Raw genomic sequence first — 20,513 nt, forward strand, 5'->3', positions numbered from 1 at the left:
CATGGAAATAGCTAAACAAACTCTGCCAATTGAAGACTATTCAATCAATCAAACAACGCTTGAACAAGTATTTCTGTCGCTGACAAAACTCCAACAAGAATAATGTATAATACCAACTCCACATGAATAAAAAAATGTATAATGCTAATTTCAGTCGAAACATTTTTTTACCAATCTCCACCGAAAAATAATACCAGCCGTCCGCATTTGCAAAAATAGAAAAATATGTAAATATATCCTATATACACACCGCACCATACGGCGAAATAAAATATGTCTCGGTGTGCTCATAGATTTGATTCGCAATTTGTACATCAATACAATAAACTATACATATATTATATGGAAAGAGAGAGAGAGAATGCCTCAATTGGTGTGTACTAAAGTGTACGTGGATTGTGTTCTCCGCTTTATGCACAAATACAACCAGGATAGATATACAATGGAGTAAATTGTGCCGTTGATTGTTGGAGTGAAAGAGACGGATGGAAACGTAATTTCATTGCTGTTGATTCTCTACAGTACATAAACACGAACACATACAAGTCATGCACCTATACACACAAGCTCAATCACATCAAATCCATTATGAGCACTCACACAGAAGTGGCGTCTGAATGCAATGCATATATGATGTGATGTGTACACAAAATCATCGGTTCAAATGAATAGCCAACATAAGCGATGCTTCAGTTTATTTGGATCTGTCGCAACTGACGAACAAACGAGAAAATACGGTGTATCGCTCTTTGTTGATATTCGTTAACAAAACGAACGTATTGGTGATGTACAATTTATATCAACAGAGAAAGAAAAATTAAGCAAACTTTCACATCAGATTGAAACGCAGTGAGAAATAAACAAACAAATTCATTTTGTTGAATTATCAAATTTTGTTGTGTGAATTACTACTAAATCTGTTGCAATTGGGATTACTTTTATTTGGAGTTGGCCCAAGAGACGAACGCCGCACGACTAGAGTAAGTGCTTGAAACAAGTAGTTTATTTGGTGTTTGTGAAAACAATTAGCTTAGTTTTTTTTGTTTGTTGTGTTGAATACCTCAAGTATTCGATTTCATTTTGGTTCAGTTCATTTGATAACAAAGTTTCTGTAGTTTGTGACTTGTACAAACAAAATGTTATAAAGTGTATCATAAATATAGTATTATTTTTTTTGTACTGTATTGACCATTAAAATGACGGAACAACGGCAACCATTCTGTAGTAACTTTGTTTGTTCAAGTCGGTTCTTTTTTTTTAGTTTTGCGATTTTGTCAAGACTTATAGTAAACCACTGAATATGAACACGGTGGAAACGTCATCGTCTGGTTGACCGTGTACGTTACGTTTACGGTGTTTTTGTTTTGTTTTTTATGCTCGTTCGACGCACGATTCAAGGAAATATAATTTTAATTTTATCACAATACATTTGCACACCGAACGACCAATCGACTGAATTCATCGAAATAAATGCTTAAACATTCATTTGTAATATATTGAACAACAAACTGTGTATATGTATGTAATAAATGCCGCACAAAACGCAAATAAATTGTACGCTGTCAAGTAAAAATAATGAAATCAACGTCGTCAAGATCACCAAGTGCTACAAACTAAATGTCGAAAAATGAATTGAAGCGAATTGAGAGAAATGCTTCTTGTTTACACATTTATTTTAATACCATTTCAAACGGTGGCATTCACAACGGGTATCGGGAAAATTTGAAATTCATTCTCGCTCACTCGGAAATGCTTTCAATTTCGAGGTACGGTGAGTTCGTTTCGTTGATATCTCAATATTGAAGCTCGTTGTGCTGAACATGGATGGCGGAAAAGTTATAGATTTTCGTGCTCTTGCTTGGTTTTGCTTTTTTTTCCTTCTTATATTCGTATCCCTTTGCATTTTCTATTCACCTTTCATCACAGTTCGGATAATATGTAATATTCTATTGATTTTTTTTTTATGTTGCGCTTCCATCTATCGCATACTACAATGGACTTCGAAATCGGTACGATACGGTGTACCGAAGTTCTATAGCCCCATTACATTCGTTGAACATTCTAGACATTACATGAATGTTGAATGTGCGTAAAATTTTTCCATTGTAGACAATCATGTGTATACATATCAGTTTGTATTCAACATGAATTGCTCATATTCAAACTTGTTGTGTATGTATCGCTCGCAGATATGCGTAATATGCTAGTCTTTTATTTTCTGTTTTACCAAAAACACTTTTGGTAAACCATGTCGCTCTCGGTTTCGATGCCAACATTTTATTCCACTTGAATTCGAAGAAATATGTTCGCCTCTTATACGGAATTTATACGCGTGCACTCCGACTTAATCAAAATCAATAGAGACGGTTTGTCTTGATGCTCCTGCTCTCTCTCTCTCCCCCATTTTTATTTTATGGATTTTCGATGCTGAGTTCACTCTAGTTCAGTTCGGTTCAGTTCGAATTCGATGACGTGTTTAATAAGTGGAAACCACAACTATACCGAAATAATCACGGCTTTTATTTCATCTCTCGATCAATAGAGATTGGATTTTCATGGTTTCATCAATATCAATCTCACTTGTGTCCGTGTCTCATTCAATTCCGGTTACAATCACACATTTTATGGTTTTTATCTGCCATTTACATGTAACAAGCATAGTAAAATGTGGAAAAAATTTGCATAAACACAGATGGATAAAATACTGATAACAATGCATCCGCAGCCACATGTCTGCATGTAATAAGAGCATTCATCATTTGTTCTTCTGATGTTTTTCAGTCGTGTTTCTATTCTTTCGTAATGCTTTGCTCATATAAAGGACGACACAAAACAGCATCTAGATTAGAAAATGGGATATGCAACGGTTTGGGGGATGGTAACAAAATGGAAACACAGAGATTGCAGTGCATATCTTCTCATCCCTCTGCTCCTCTCTGTCTTCTCTCTACCCTTACTGTACATTATTAAATGGCAAAAGATTACTATTTTTACTATGCAATTCGTCGTAATATGACTTTTTGATGATAGAGCAGCGTTAATATTGCATTTTTTTTTTCACCGTCATGAACTTAAAAGTGCCATGAGTGGCTTTTCATTTCGACAGGGCATTTTATTAGTTGTGTTTTGCCAACGCGCGCTTGTTCGTACTTTGCGACATACTCGACGTTTTCAAAGCACTTCAAAAGTTAAGTTTCAACAATTCATTGTTGTTTTACTTGATTGCGGTAACTTGTGTGTGTATATGTGTATAAATATGCATGTGTATGACGTTACATAAGCACTCTGTTTGCAAAAACGAAGAGCGCCACCATGGATTTGACTGCACAAGGAGCGACTAGAAAAGACTGGTCTCTTACGGTTTTAAGATTTCAAAAGTTTATGACATTGATACAGCACTCCACAGAATGTTTAATGAGACGGCAGAACAGAATCGAAAGGCATATTGCCTCGCAGAAAAACCAAGTTTTTCTTCGCTTTCGTTTGCATTCCAAACAGCGCCTTGTCTTCTTCTTATTCTTCTTCTTATTCTTATTAACCAAATCAAAAGCGTTATGCACAAAAGATGTTTTTCTCACAGATTTTGCTCTCATTCAAGCTCAAAGAAATAATTCACCAAATATTTCCTTTGTCGTTTCGTAAACAGAAACCATTTTCATTTCCTCGCTTTTAGCGATATAAAGCACGAAGTACTATCCCAACCAACGTTGAATTCACCACGATTATGTCCGTTTGAATTATTAAAAAAGCGTCGCTACCGCCGCTCCCGCGCATCATGTCATATTTCATATAAAACCATTTCTTTTTAATAATCTTTAATAATAAATGTACGCGCACGGCACGAACCGACGAAGACTCACCTGCATCGACGGTGTCCAAATGCGAAGCAAAGATTTCTACTGTGTTCTTTTGATGTTTATCGAATTTACTTCGTCCCGTTATTCAGTCGAAGTAGCAGAAGCAATGGCACCACCACCATTTAAACTGAATATAACATATTGTCATTTTTCATGCAACACTCCTTTTTCGACGAACTTCGAATATAAAGTGGAATAGCGCAATATACAAAATACAATGGTTCGCAGCATAAATAGAATTTTACTGGTTTATTTTATTTTATTTTTTTGTCGTGCCTCGGTCCTTTTTCCATATTTTCCGAATGAAAGCAAAGCGAAAACTTTTTCCTCCATTTTTCCAATGAAAATGAACAACAATTCGCTATCATTCTTTCTCTTATTTTGTATTGCTGTTTATGTTTTCATTTTCCGTTTGTACAAATGTTTCATGTTTGTTTATTTTTCGAAACACAAGGAAATATTGCTTTCTTTACTGCTTGCTTTCAATTTTTTCTTTTATTTTTGTTAAAATCCATCGTAGTCCCAAGCAACAATATCCATCTTCCGCCAGTTCCGTAATTGAATGGTGAAAGCACTCTGTCAACGGATTTGAGATGTTCGTTTTTTTTTCATTCTTCCAAAATCGGTTGTATCGAGATGATGGTTCGGTGAAAATATTCGAAATTGTACCATGGGCACCTTGTTACATTATGCAACATCGTCTTGCATTTAAGAGTGTATGTGTGTGTGTGGTCTGCGATAGATTTTACTTAGCTGAGTATTTTCCAGCAGCTCGCAAATTCTGTCGATCATGAAAATAATACATACCATCAGCATATTGAGTACGAAAAAAGCAGAAAAAAATGGCATGAAAACTTTCATTTTGCTCAACTATTTGGTAGTGTGTTCTGGTAAAGTAGTAGAAAAACAGTGAGCACTGTGAATGGCGACACAACTTTTTCCAACCGAAAATCCATTTTCTTTGTCGTCTTTCGTACAAATCCCCTAAACGAGCTTAACCATTTCTTTATGAAGTTTTCTCGCGTATTCGGTGTTATCGTTGTTCATGCCATTCTTCCTCACTGCTCTTTCTCTGCTTTTCTCTTTCATCGAATTATTTTTCGGCGAAATAATTTATCGGTTTTGAGAGCATTTTTTTTTTTCATTTCCATTCTTTTCACTTCGATCACTCTTATCGAGGCATTTATCTATATTCTGGCATGATTTTCGCGCAGCCATTTTAAGGTCTACTTTTCATATGTACACTTTTCTTATATATTTGTAATGAGCTAGATTAAGTGGTGCGTGAGCCCGAGCAATTGGTTCGGCGAAGACAAGGGCAAGCGTTGATATGACGATGTAACGCATTATACACCACCATTCACAGCCATTTATCTGATTGAACGCAAAATGGAAGTGAGTGCGATGTATCAACAACCGTTTAAACATTTGCTGCATGTGCAAAGCAGAGACAGCAAATAGTACATAAAGATAAAAACTGATGAAGAAGCCCAAACTTTATCTACATATTTTCGTTTTACTGTTATTGCCAACCGTTATTGATGTGACTGTGTCTGATGTCTCTTAGGCTAATTCATTTTCTCTGTGCTCATACATTCTCTATCTCTTTTTCTCTCTCAATCAACCAACGTTTCTCAACTCATTCAGTAACTCTCAACAATCCATTCGGCACAAGCTTCCGACTCCGGTTTCATTTCAATATTGTGTTTATGTTCTGCTTTTTATGTCGACATTCCATATTCATTTTGACCTTGTGCAGCGATGCAGCTGCTCAAGTTGTTTTTCGATCTGATTTGGGTTGGTGTTGTTCATCTAATTTAATTAAGGACAATACTTATATTTCTTTATTGCACGTTAAGATATCTGCTTCGTATGCGATTTTTTTCCCCATTATGATATACTATTATGGGTATTAATTAAACGAATGCGACATTTCAAGTGTTTTAGTGTCTAATGCAGACTCTTCTGAGAAAAAAAAAAGCAATTCTGTGTCAAGTCGTCAGATGGGTTAGAACTTTTTGATTGCTCGCAAGTGATTTGATGTTGACCAAGTCATCGTTTTTATATTATCGCATTTTCTTTCATTCAGTTCCACGCTTCTTTGCACAGATTTTTTTTTTTTTGAATAATATGTTGTTTATTAACGACAAACCCTCTTAACAAATAATTGTGTTTCTTCGCTGATATCGTTCGTTTGTGCTTTTTGATCCTATTTACATACTTACATGCTTCCGTTATGTTGAATAATAACTTGGAATTAAAATGAACAAAACATAAATAAATAATTATGGCACTTTAACAGGCTTTTAATTTGAATATTCCAGCCGATGGTGTGTATACACTAATATTCGCTCATCGCGAGCATATCAAATTGATTAATATTCTCAAAAACTCATAAATTCATCATAATCGTACATAATTTAATAAATGCACGTTATTATTACATTTTCAACGCGCTAATTTACTTTAACCGGATATATCACGTGAGTGTGGTGGTAGCGGCGGCTACAACTACGATAACAACTCCGTTCATTTAACAACCAACCACCCCAAAAAAATGAGTTCAAAGCAAAATCGCCATTAACCAATTCAAACGCTTTATTCTAGCTTACGACTCACAGTAAAGTTTTTGTCCCCATTGTTGAGGTTACTTTTCATCGTATCGACATTATAGCTATCATTTAGTGTCCGAATATGACCTGAAATTTTTGATCGATATGGAAATGTTCCATGTGGATTGAGTGACGGGTTGAAGAGTTGACGGCTGTTCGTTGATTTTAAAGTTTTTGGCAACAGCTTCAAATGTTCGGAAAATGTGTGTGTGTGTTCGATGTTCGTTTTATTTTTTGTTTGCTTTCATTGTGTGAGTAACTGTACTGTACCATAAATTCACCTTGCATACTACTCAAAATAGTTTTCCTCCTGCAGCAATAATAATAAATATTAATTATGCAGTTGATAGCTTAATCGGTAACGGTGTGCAGCGAAACGGCGAACCGTGTTACGTTCGTTTGTTCGGTTATTTTGGCGTTTGCGATAAATATATTCATTAAAATCGTTAAAAGCATCACATGCGCAAAACAAATATGTTTTTCATCATAATTTTTATAAACTTAAACATCATCACCATGAATGTTTTATTCGAAAATGAGAACGAATATTTGCGGATGAAAATGATTTTCGATAACAAACCAACGAGAGAAAAAAATAAACATGCACGGCAATTTGTAGTGCGACGATTCGGGTATTTTATGGTTGTATTTTGTAATTTATGACGATTTTTTTTATGCTACACACGTTAAATTAAAGGTATTTGAAAGGTGAAAATGTATGTTTCAACCGCCAACTTTTCCTTCCATTAATTTATTGTCACATTATTTTTGCCAGTCATTGCTCAATATCGTACACTTCCTAGCGCCATCCATCTTGATATATTTCCCATGTGAGACACGGCCAGCAATGTGAAAAAACAGTATATATAATTAGTGTGCCGCAAACCGAAATGGTTTCACTTAACCACAATTCTATTCGTCGTAGACGAAGTCTAGTTTCATTAGTCAAGTGCAAAAATATGAACATAAAGTGGTCGCTAAATTACGAATCGCTGGAAGATTTATTGTGAGAAATCGAACAACCACCAAGAATTATAACGAATTGAGACACTAGCATTTAATTCAATGCGGATATGAACATACTGTGTGAGTGAGAAAAAAATCCAACTTCCCAATCAACTTAAAAAGTTGGCACTGGAAAACGACAAAGCATGAATATGTTTGCATTGAGATGCAATTGAACGCTGCACAATAACCAGTAGAATAATAATTATTGATAAAATCAGTGAAATCGAAACTCCGGGCTGATATACAATATCAGCCCTCGAACCGATGCAATCAAAACGATGCCGGGCTGAAGAGCAATAACAGAAAAAAAACCGATAACAGGAAATGTTATTTTCTGGTTGATTTTATGCAATTCTGTCGTTATGCAAACAAACGCTTGAAATAAAATATATATAGTTGGACAAATTACGAAATTCGAGAGAAAAATAATGGCGAAGGGAGAGAAGGGGGTGATAAGAGAGAAAGAGACAATCGAAAACAAAATATACAAGATTTATACAATGAAATGGAAATGCGAGCGAATAAATATTTCCGCTGGTGATTTTTGTATTTGCGGTTTGTTTTTCTTTTCTCTCTTCTCTTTCCCTCTGTGTGTGTCAAGGGAAACAAAAAAGCGAGGAAATTTAAAACATTAATATTTATTGAGCTGTCTATCGAGAACGGTCGTTTCGCCTACGGAATATTTTTTGACGCATTATGCTTAGTGACTGAACAACAAAAGCGTACGCATAAGCGAACAATGTAGAGAGTGTAAGTGTCCGAAACTTTAACACTGGTCATTTTCATATGCAACAAAAAAAAATTTGTTTCGAAAATCTATGGATGGTGTGAAAAGCGAACAAGCACAGAAAAAACAACAACTGCAAATTGTGTTAAAGCATCATCGCAACAAAAAGAACTCAAAGAGTTTCCAATAAATATAACGTTGTATACACAATGCCTTGTTTTCGATGTAAAAGTCAAACGAAGTCGAGAGAATTTTTGTACTCCTTCGTCGCCATAAATTATCGTTGAATGTATTTTGTTTCGGTCCAAGTTTTATTTTCGTTAAAAATCCATCTATTTTCTCTGCGCTGAAGAACCCTTCGAGCCATACATAACTCGCTCTGTTTTTTTATGTAATGTGTTTGCTTTGCTCTACGTTCACATTTTACGAGAAGATAGTTTTTCTAATTCAGTGGTTAAGACGCTTTAATAAATGAGAAATTTTTGATATAAAGTTTTCTCTCACGGACGATAACGAATGTGCGGGTCGTTTTTCATCTTAAAAAGATTTCAAACTTTTCTTCGTCGTCTCGAATGCTCTCATTTTTTTCTTTCACTTGAGTAGCTAAGTGATTTAATGCCGTGCCGGAAATAAATACTCTTTAAACAAAATGCCAACGAACAAAAACCAGCGAAACAGTTATTTTCGAGATTGTTATTTGAAAATAATATGATAAATTCTTAAATCCGAAGGCGAAAACCTTCAGTATTAAAAATAATCGGTTCTTTGTGTGGTAATAATTTACTCAAATATTAACAAGAAGCGTGTGTATCTTGGTTTATGACTATTGTTTTGCCATTCAAACTGTTATCGCCTGGTTCCATCATGATTTGAACACGTGAAACATTTTTGAAGATCAAAGTAACATCTTAAAGGCTTAACACCATACGAACGAAAAATCACTAATTGGCACATAATTTATATAAGTGAGCATTATGACTGTGTGTATCGTATTGCAGCGTCGATGATTTATCACTTCAGCCGTCCCATTATTTTGTTCAAGTGATTTGTCGGGATTTAGAGAGAGATCAGTGTGAAAGCATGTTGTCATTAACATCATTCTAACAATAGAATGCTGATTTTCAACCATTTGTACAACATTCCTTGAAACTTAACGACATTATTTCGTGCTGACGAATTGCAAATTAAATAAAAATTAGTATCAAACAAAAAAAATGTTCAAAAAAGCGCAATGTTCAATACATATAAACTAGTTTGAGTTTTACAATTGCTTCGTCGCCAAGCAACGTTTTAGCAAGATTTCAATCTTATGCTCAAGTTCTTGTGTGGAAAAAAACGAAACAGCAATGTACTGTTTACAACTTTTGTTTGCTATGCTATAAAATCGTGAAAAAAACGTGTGCACAAGATTTGAATCTTGTAGCGAGTTAGTTGATTTTTTTTCTTGTGCAAAATGCTGCGCAACGATGCAACATTGTCTTCGAAGAGGCAGTGTCATTGGAAAAAAATTAAAGAAATTTTAAGAAACTAATTAAACTAAAAGATTTATCACTTGAAAGAGTCCCATTACCGTGTTTATTAACTCTCATTCTATCGCACACTGAAAGGAATACTTTTCTTATTGTTTTCCATTTTCTCTCGTTATATTTGTTTGCATGAGTCGACATTCATTACATTCTCATTACTCGCCTTCGAGTTTCGAATGGTTTTACATTTCGTCCACCTCTCCTTTGTTGTCGCACACATTTTGCCATTATATTTCAAAAATTGTTGTTGCTATTTGCTGAATGATACCATTTTACAACTGAAAGCCATAAATTTTTCATTTGATGTTTCGTTCTCTCCATTTTCAAATTGCTTCTGTTTATAGTTTTGACGTGAATGTATTAAGAACCATGCCTGGTGTACGGTATATGTGTCTCTTCTCGGTGAACAGATGAATGAGAAGCGAGAGGTAATTGAGACCTGCATCAATTTCGAAGTAATTCAATCAAATGTGACATTGATCCAATGAAGGGGAAAAAAGAGAGAGAGAAAGGAATGAAAGCTATATGTATCTAAATATATAACCCAAATCGATATGCTCGAAAAAAAAATGAGCTAAACTCAAATCTCTTGCGAATATTTCATGCATAAAAAAATGAAAAAAACTAAAACGGCAAAATGTTACGAATGCCAAATGTTTATTTACCAAAATAGCAAAATGTATACAACAGTCAAATTCGTTCCCAATTTGATGGTGTTAGCCATAAACATTGAATTCGTTGCTATCGTAATGGTGAAAGACAGGCGGCAAAAATCGTTGCAATCAATTTTGAATTTGATCGATACGATTGAAAATGTTTATGTTTTATCGAAATAATACAAATAACTGACATCTGCAGGCAACACAGATAAATAAAATACCAAAGTTAAATTTGAATGGCATTCGAAATGCGATGCATGTGCTGATGACTTTAACATAAAAAGCAATGCGATAAAATTGAAAGTCCAATAAAATGTGATAATTGTCGAATTAATTGGCATGAAAAATGTTAAACGCGTGGATTCACATTCAGTTAAAAGCGGTAGCACAAATCTCCGTTCACTTAAAACGTTAAAAGCAAACGACACTTGATTATAATACAGATTTAAAACGAGAGAGTGTGGGGGCGAAAATGCAATCCCAATAACAATCATATTGGCAGCATTTATTGAGTTGTTCGAATTTTAGTACAATGGAAAGCATTTTCAATTATTTTACCACTCAATTGATTTCCCGTTAGTGCGATGATTCGATTGCATCGACAGGACGATGAATAAAATCGGTCATTATTTTCCTCCTCATTAAATTGCAAAAGTTAGAGAGAAAATATATTTTGCATTGTCCCTTCCTGCATCATTCAATGACCAAATAACACACACACAATTCATTCGGCAATTTTCCGCCAATCGTCACGCTTTCCAGCTTCCTATTGAAATGTTAATCGGATGTCACAGCTGACTGAATTGCCACCGAAATTATTTGCATTTCCGTAATAAAAATAAAATAAAAGCGGTGTTTGGCGTTGGCAGCTGCTTTCATATAAAAATTGATTCATATGGTGTAACAAAAAAAAAACTAACCAAAAGAAGGTGTGAAATTTAAAATTAAAATGTGGTTATTTGACTTTTTGCTATCCAAATCTGCTGCATACATTTTTTTTAATTCATCGTTTGTGGCCCATTATTTTCATTTACTGGCCATCAAAATTTATTACGCTGAAACTCGAAAAGCATTCACGAGAAAACGAGATAAAAAATGAATTAATGAAAAACAATAAACATAAATGCGCGGAGGCTGTGCATATTTTTTTTCGTGTGGAATATATGCTTATGCTAAGTTACGGTTGTTGCGCATTGCAATTGCACAGTAGGTAATCTATTCAAGTTAAGCACACAAAAAATCAACTAGGATTCATGTGTTTGCATGAAAAAAGGATTTCATTTCATTGTATATCTCTGTAAACAAAAATGTAACCGGGTGCATTGAGCGAGTGCGAGCTGTTTGTTGTAGTCGAAAAGCATGCAACTGTTTTTGGAAGATGTTTCTGGTCTTGCCGAGACATCAGTGAAATAGATTGCAAACACGGTACAATCATGTACTTTCATTTCAGTGTATATTTATAGTTTTCTATGGTGAATAAATTTATCGTCGTAGGCAAGAGATGTATGGCGGTGCACATGGTGTGTATAACCATAAAAGTGCCAAACACTTACCGCACGTATGATTCATTTCATTGAATCGTTTAGATCGTTTTCCAAGCGCATTGTTTTCACCTTCCGAATGGTAGGAAAACATTGTCTCTACGTAAAAATGTGATTACGAAAACAAATCGCGCACACATCATGGTACCGCACGAAATGCTGTCACCACGATTAACAATGCAAATGGTTTTTGAGCTCATCGTCTTCTCATCCCCCTCCATCCTCTCCCTCTTTCGTGTTTCATTTCCCATTCTGGATTAAAAATAGATTAAAAATCAACCGGCGCACACTAAAATAAAACGATTTCGGTGAAATAAACGCGTTGCGAATCGCTTTCGCCATTGACTTTTTTCGCCACGAATCCATTCTCTATCCATTAGATGAATCTATTTACCACCATTCAAGCTTTGTTTGCCTACAAATATTGGCACTGGCAATTTATCACTTTGAATTGCTGAATCAATAGCATTACAAAATCGACAACACAGCAAACATGAAAACATGGAAATCAAATGGATTTCGCAATGGAAATGAAATTTTCATTTAATTTGATCGACATTGAAACCCGCATCCACGTACATAAATTCACTTTGATTTATGACATGCATTTTGACGCTCTCAATACTTCATTACGCCATTCATATTGTATTTGCTGGTTTGTGATTTTAATAATAAGCTTATTTTCACTTGAAATTACATCAGAGAGCATCAAGGTGCAATGTCCTCCATGAAAGAAATTGCGCGCAATGATATGGAGCTGTCCGACGTTCAACATGGCTAATTATGGCTCGTTTGAAGCATATACCATTTGAAATACATGAATAATGAGTATTGGGCACACAATACCCTAACCAAAACACACACACAATTCAATTCATTGCATGCGGGGGTGTAAAATTGATGTGACCTTCCCAAAAATGGAGCACAAACGGTTTTTGAAATAGAAATCATGATTGTGCATTAGCATGCAATGCTGAACATGGTTCTACTATAAAATTTTATGTCTATGTGCTGGTATATTTGCACCACTTATTCAATAAATATCAAGCTGCATCGCCGATTCCAAAATATCCATTTCACCGTTTCATACAATTTGCGATAACCTAATTTGTGGGGGATGTTGTGTGCATAACAATACAACGGTTCAAGTTGTTGTTTTTTCGTTCGATGGTTTGTTAATTAAAAGGAAATGTTCGTGTATATGAACATAGAATTGAAGCGCACTTCATATTTTGATCGATCGATCAAAGAATAGTTCGCTTCGTTTGACCGTCTAATGCAGCCTAGACCCCAATATCTCCATGCGCTTGCTTGAATTTTATTCGAATCGACGGAATCTTAAGTAAACGAACTAAGACAATCAAATTAATGGAATTTTTTGTGTAATGCTCTCGATTGTGTCTTCAATTTATATATGTTGGATGAGTAAACGACATTTTTCATTTAACTAGAACAAACCTTACAATGCAACATCGAATGTAATTACACAAATATTGACTTTTTATTTTAACATTGTTCTAAAAACTCTGTACACTGTCGTAGTACGAACATTATTCGGTTCTGTGCAACCGGCTAAGCCTATGAAGAGACAAAATGCGAATTCCCCTCATCTGTGCCATCTTGTATTCCATAGTTGAACTCAATTTAGTTACAATGAATTGAATCGAAAAAGAGAAAAAAAACAACAACAGTAACATAGCTACATAGATCTGTTGACCAGTGAGATACGTATAGCAATGGAATGAAAGAATGAAGAAAGCGTATATGTGTATGTATGCATCAGCACGCATAGATGTACAGCTCTGTGTGGCCGTGCTATTGTTGTTGTTTTTTCACTTTTTCATTTCAATGCTACAGAATTAAATTCAGTTTTTGCATCTAATTCACACTAAAATCAGATGGCGCTCATTAGCGAGATTCGCAAAAAAAAGTCTCCAATCTCATACAAATATACACCGGCTGGTTCTGTGTGTCTCCATCTCAGCCAGTAAAAGTTGCTGGTGTGTCAAAATTGTTTGCACAACGATGAAAATCATCCAGAATGCAAGTGACACATTGTGTCAAATGTGTGTGTGATATTGCAAACAGTTTTCAATCTCTACCCACAAATAGAACGAGAAAGAAAGAGAGTCAGACAACCAGAGAAATTTGCAATGATTGTACAAATAGCGCATAAAAGTAAAAAATGATATTACAAAACGGATAAAACACACGTACATGTGTTTTGCTATGCTGAAGTCACTATGCATGTTGACATTGATATATGTGTCTTTTCACAAGGACGGTGACGACGACGACGACAACGAATCATTTTTGCTTCGCTGCTTCTGCTATAGTTCACCTTATGATCTAATGACTTTTCCATTATAAGATTGTACACTCAATTTAATTTTGTGTCTACATGGAAACTAAATTGCATCATGCAGCCACCAACATATGCAATTATTTGTGAGATTGTGTAGTTTCGGTTGCAATCGTTTTTCAGTGCCACCAAATCAATCTTGGAGCAGTTTTCTATCCGTATATGTTGTATTGCACTACCGGTGCATATAAAAAATTCATTTAGGAAACTTTTGAATTGCCAGCTCCTTTGGAGCGTTGAGACCACACTCGGTGAATGACTTGGTGGTAATTTAATACGAAAAACAAAATTTTCACCATCACAAGTCAGTTACGAACAAATTTTGATCGTTTTATAATACGTCAGATTCACTTGGCATGCTATTGAGTTGGTGGTCGGCAAACCATTACCATTTCATGTAATTTAATAAATTCTCAACGCCACACACGCTGCTCTAAAACTTTTATCAACTCGTTGTCAAAGCGAACGAGGAGACGAGAATGAGCGAGAGAGAAAGAAAGAAAAAATGTTAGAAGAGTGCATTAATAAAACCGTTATGAATTTAGTTTGAGAATTTTTAATTGCATGTCAGTTAATTGCGGATGCAGTACATTATTGCAGCGTTATGAGGTCCAAGTGGTTTGTGATGGTTCGAAATATGAAAATGAAGTATTGGTGGTAAATATTGTGTATGTTGTGTGTTGTTTTAGTACCGTTTTTGGTTTGCCACTTGGCCAAAAATTTATGTACTGGAAACAAGTCGATGATGATTCTGTGTCTCCGTGAAATGGACTCAGTCAGTGTATGCACAACAGTATCTGTTCGAGGAAAATGAAAATTGAATCCGGATGCACCAGTAGTCCTTATTACGGGTTCGTTGCATTCTCGTCATCGTCATCGTTGCATATAAAGGACCATCATATAAGGTTCCATTTGATTGTATGTATGCAAATCCACCGATATTATCGGCAGCAGCACACACATACACACAAATACATACGTACGCCAACAGCAGCATTTCAAAACGCATCATTTATTCATAGTATTTCCGAATCAAATTTCCCGTTCGCATTCAATTTACGAATGTGCATTGGATTGAATTTTAGCATTGACACAATGCTCAAAAGCGTCAGTTCACACATGCATTTATTTGCTTTTGATGCATTGACAACTTTTGGGCACGCACAGTTCCGCAGCGAGAGAGCGAGAGCGAGAGAGGAACTTTGATTCGAGTTTTATGTTTCTAGTATGCGCTAAAATGCATTCGTGTCGCATGTTGACTCACACATTATGTGGTATTGATTTTGAATTTGAGTTGATATCGACTGCATGTGTGTTTGTATGAGTGTGTGCTTCATGTGATTTGTTTCCGCTCTGCCTCACTAACTGTGTTAATTGATTTCTGGATTAGGTGTGAACACTTTGCATCACACAGGATAAAACGCTCGAAATCTATATAGCCTAGCAGCAGCGGTGCTTCAGCGCATCATAATGATAAAGTCAAGCAAACAAATGCGAAGTAAAACACGTTGAGTAATTAACATTAAAAATTTAAAGAGTTTCCATTTTGTTCACAGCTTTCAAATTATTTTCTCATTTACAATTTTCACCGAATAAATCTGTCTCTGAAAATTTTACCTGCCTGAATTTTGCTCTGTCACAATCATTAAAATGCCTATGAAAAATTCACCGAAAACATTTTCCATGCAGTGTTGACGATTTTGTTGTTGTCGCCGTCGCTGCCGCCGCCAGTGTTGCTGCTACAAGCATTATATTCTGTTTCTACTGCAATTAACAAGGAAAATTTGGAAGTTTTTGGTTTGCTATTGTGCTTTAAATGGAAATAGATTTTTTTTTGTTTGTATCTGCATGCTGCCGAATTTTGCAGCGAAGGGCACTTCTAAACATTTCAAATGAAAATGAAGCTGTGGAAAGAGAGAATGTGCAAAACAAAGATAAATTTAATACACCGTATCTTTGTTCCATTCACCCGAAGCGTCCTTTGTGTGTTAGAATTTATGCTCTTTGAAATGTTTATTATTCACTTGCAGCATTTAATTGTTGGTTGGTTGGTTTCGGATTCGGATTCGGATTCGTCTGTCGAAATGGGAAATGGATGGTGCCATGGAAATTAAAAGCCTTTGTTACGACGCAAATGAAAAGCGCGAGCTCAATTTTTGTTAGACACGGTAATTTCGACGATGATACCCAACGGCATTCAAAAAATTCTCTGAACTATTTTTGGCTAATGCACTCGATAATTCTTTTTGACATTTTAATTCTTTTTCACCGTCGCTTTCGTAGCACACTTTCGTTTCATTTGACTTGGCATTCGGTCCCCGGTGCATTTATCTTTCGTAAAAGAGCGACGCAGCGAAACGACCGACGAGAGAACAAAAAAAAACACATGACACACACAAACTTTGAATGAAAATGACAAATTACGTGAATGTTATCGTCGTGTTCAACAATTTTATTAGTCTCATCGGAAAAAGCAATGCAATCGCTGTTTCGGTGCTCGTTTTCATTAGTAAACATGCTTGTGTAAATTTGATTAGGAGGGAAAAACGCAGACAACTTTTAAAAATATTATAGAAACATATTATTTTGATGTTTTCCATTTTCGCTTAAGTATAATAGTTGATTTGACAAAATTGTGAACATAACAAATAGATAAATTCATGTTGTGAACGTATTAATTTCGGCTGCTTTCTACATGTCAACCTGTCCCACTTAAAAACTGTTCCAAATCGAAATCATGAACAATAAGGAACAAAAAACACATGCACAACTAAATTATGTAATTATTAGTTTATAATTTCATTATGTTGTTATACTACCTATATAGTGTGTTAGTCGTGCGCGCGATGGCGTGATTTAAAGAAAATGACCCACACATGGAATGTGAGTTAGTTTATTATTTCAGCAGATGTTCACGAATTTTTGAGTAAAATATCGCTGTTTGCATGACAGTTAAACATGTGCCACATATTTCAAATTTTGATTTGTTTTCAAATGTACTGATTGAGACCTATTACATCACTTTTGGAATTTTTATGTAATCAACGCTGATTTTATGAATAGAACTTGGTTTGTTTTCTATAAAACATTCTCACAAGAAAATAGCATATAATCGCTTTAACCGTATGATTTGTTTTGCGACATTTGAATATCACAGATTCTCCGATTGAGTTTTGTTGGCTTAGACACAACGACCATTTTCCGAATTTTAATGGTTTTAATTTTGAAACAAAACTTGTAAAACGATTAAAATGAAAGTTAAGCAAAATGCTTCGTCGAAAATTTAGTGTCAAATATCCGGAATGAGCTTTATCCGCCAAACATTTCGGTGTTTATTTTGGTAATTTGGAAACTAATTGCCCCCATGATGCCAGAGGTTTTTCCTTTTAATTTGTAATAAGCAACCAAAAAAAATGTCCCACTTTAAATTTGGTTGGCTAATTCTGCAACATGAATTCGTTCGGCTAAAATGCAACCGATTTACATTTAATGTATTGGATGGCAGAAAGTGACTTCCGAAAATTTGCATATTTTTCGGACAATAATTTTCCCATGCATTTTTAGCTTTAAAAATAGTGCCTCCACTTGAAAGGTTTAATAACGAAGTCACTTAAAATAAAATGTAGATATGGATACTGAGAAGTGAATGCCAACATATTTCGTTTTGGAGAATGTATTTATTACACCCAGAACTAATATTTATTTTGGATTTGCCAAGTGGCAGAGTTTAGCAATGAGAATAATTAATACGAAAAGGCAATTTCTACAAGTGTCTTCGGTTGACTGTTGCAAGTGAGTCGGCGAGAGAACGAAGACAGTTGAAATTTGCATACGATGTCTCCAAGTGAAAATCCAAGCAAATGGCAAAAGTGCATACAATTCAAAAACGTCTTTGGAAGCCATAGTGTATCCACTTACATTGATAATAGATATTCATGGAGTGTGCATTTATCAATGTTGGCCGGGTATATGATTATACGGTATAGTCTATTTATGGATATGCCACTTCAAAAAAATTATATTATAATTTTTGGCTGGCAAAGCAAACAGAAAATACAGACTATATACTTGGATTTTGGGGAATGAGTGCTGCACTTCCATGGTAGAGTTCTGGCAGCCAAGATCAACTTGAGATTTTGTTTGCATTTTTTATTGTTCGACTGTTGAACACAGAAGTCATGAAGCATGGCACAAATGTCTCTGTCGCTTGATAAACGAGTACATAAAAGAATATCAAAAACCTGGCAAAATTTCATGCAGTCAGTCTGCGATAAACCGGACCGGATTTCGCATTTTTGCAAATCTCAGCGAACACTGATACGGAAATTATTTAAATTTTTATGAAAATCATAACCGATTTTCCACCATCATCATGACTTATTTCAGACTGCGAGTGTGGAGCGTATTTCTGTCAGCAAATAAAAATGTGTATATATTTTCTTTGTTGGGATATTTATTTTTTTCGTTTTCTCGAGATCATAGTGATTTCATTTCGAATTATGATTGGTGAATGCGCATTTCTTTGCAAAATAAAACCAAAACACAAAGAGAAACAACGTTCTCAGACTCTGAATGACAACCGTGCGAACAGATTCTGAATAAAAATAATGAACAACAAAATCTTTATGCAACGTAGAAAAATGAAAATTGCTAACAAAAACAACGGCAGCAAAAGCAGAAGAGAAAAAATTCGAACGAGGTCACGTCAAACAAGAAAGAGATAGAATGTAAAGAAAATCGGAGATGCATTGTAGTTACAACTGTATTGTGAATGTGAGTGGAAAAAAATAACCGAGGAAAAAAAAGAATGTCGAATATATTGTCGTCATCGAGTATTGTACAAAAAGGATTCGAAACACACAAGTGGAAAAACCAACATTTCGCCAAAAATATTAATGATGGAAAAGCATTATTTTTGGCAACGGATCAAAAGCGGCTTGTGGATTATATTTAAAGTAGGCCGCCGCGCTCCTTGTTTCCCGCGCACTCATTTATCGCACTGCACGTGCACAAAAGTACTGAACTATGCATTATGAAACGAATTGAAAATGTTTATCATCAGCACAAAAAGAAAAATCAGCCACACACAGCACAAGCCTTTATCCGCTAGCTAGCTAGTGGCACAGAGTATGGCAATATAAAGAATGCACATTTCACGTAATGTTCTGTGTAATTCGCAATACCAAAAGCAAAACGATATGAATCTCGTTGTGTCGCTATTTTGTTCGCCACTCAAATTCCGCCTTTGCACACAGACTTTTATTGGACTAGTCGATTTAGCGTCGGATAAAGCATTTCTGGAATTTGAATTGGTTTTTCGTTATATAAATATATATATTTTAAACTTTTGCTATGGTTTCTGCCGTTTATATTCACGCAAATGTATTGGGAGGAATTAACTCGGTGTTTTGATCGATAGGCCAATTTAGATGTATATGCTTTTTTTATTTCGACAGATATTTTTGGTTTGCAACACACACACACAAAAACCCTTTTGTGAAGAAATCATTTTTTATTGCCTTTTTTACACTTTGCAGTTTTGGTAACATTCCAAAAAGATTTTCACTCCGAGCATTTTATTTACTATTATTATCAAAAAAAAAAGAAAAAGAAAAAAGAAAATCACCAACATATCTGTCTTTATATCAGCAAAATGATGTATCTATTTAGTACTATATGTTTTTCAAATAAAATCATCCAAAGGCAACACAAAACGATACACACCGAAGCAAAGTTCCGCCATCATTCAGCCACTTAAATTCGAAGCAACTGCCAAAAACTACGATACATTTCGAAATGTAAAGATTTTTCAAATGTTGTTGCCTCGGCACTTGGCTGTGTTTTTCCAGTCAACTATTTCCATATTAGCTTCGAATAGTATGTCTTCTTTTTTTTCTACTTTCAAAGAAAGTGACGACACGGAATCTTTTATGAAACACACATTTTGCCCGCATTTTTCGTTCATTCTACGACTTTGTGGAATATTCTTTCGCATGAACTATTTTCTTTTGTTAACAATTTATTAAATTACTTTATTTTGTTTGCTTTGGACCGGCGTAAGTACCTTCTAAACATGTGACGGTCGTTATTTTTCCGTCGTTTCGTTTCTTTGGTGTCATTCCACAGTGTAATGACACAAAAGTTTGTGACTTTTTCCGGTCAAAATACTGAGACGTTCATGAATGAATGGCAAAACTTTTCAACAACATTTCATGGGGATT

At 35.1% G+C, this 20,513-nt stretch overlaps 1 protein-coding gene across 1 annotated transcript in view; it reads left to right on the plus strand.

The window, feature by feature from the left end:
* The first annotated feature begins 699 nt into the window (after positions 1-699).
* Positions 700-20,513, plus strand: part of LOC116343642 (RNA-binding protein FUS) — a 29,873-nt gene continuing 10,059 nt past the window's right edge. Inside the window, exon 1 of the mRNA XM_031771841.1 lies at positions 700-980. The gene's annotated coding sequence lies outside the window, so the exon portion shown is untranslated. The remainder of the gene's footprint in view (positions 981-20,513) is intronic.

This window comes from Contarinia nasturtii, unplaced genomic scaffold (genome assembly GCF_009176525.2).
Source record: "Contarinia nasturtii isolate CC-2019 unplaced genomic scaffold, AAFC_CNas_1.1 Cnas_scaffold_1037, whole genome shotgun sequence".
Taxonomy (NCBI): domain Eukaryota; kingdom Metazoa; phylum Arthropoda; class Insecta; order Diptera; family Cecidomyiidae; genus Contarinia; species Contarinia nasturtii.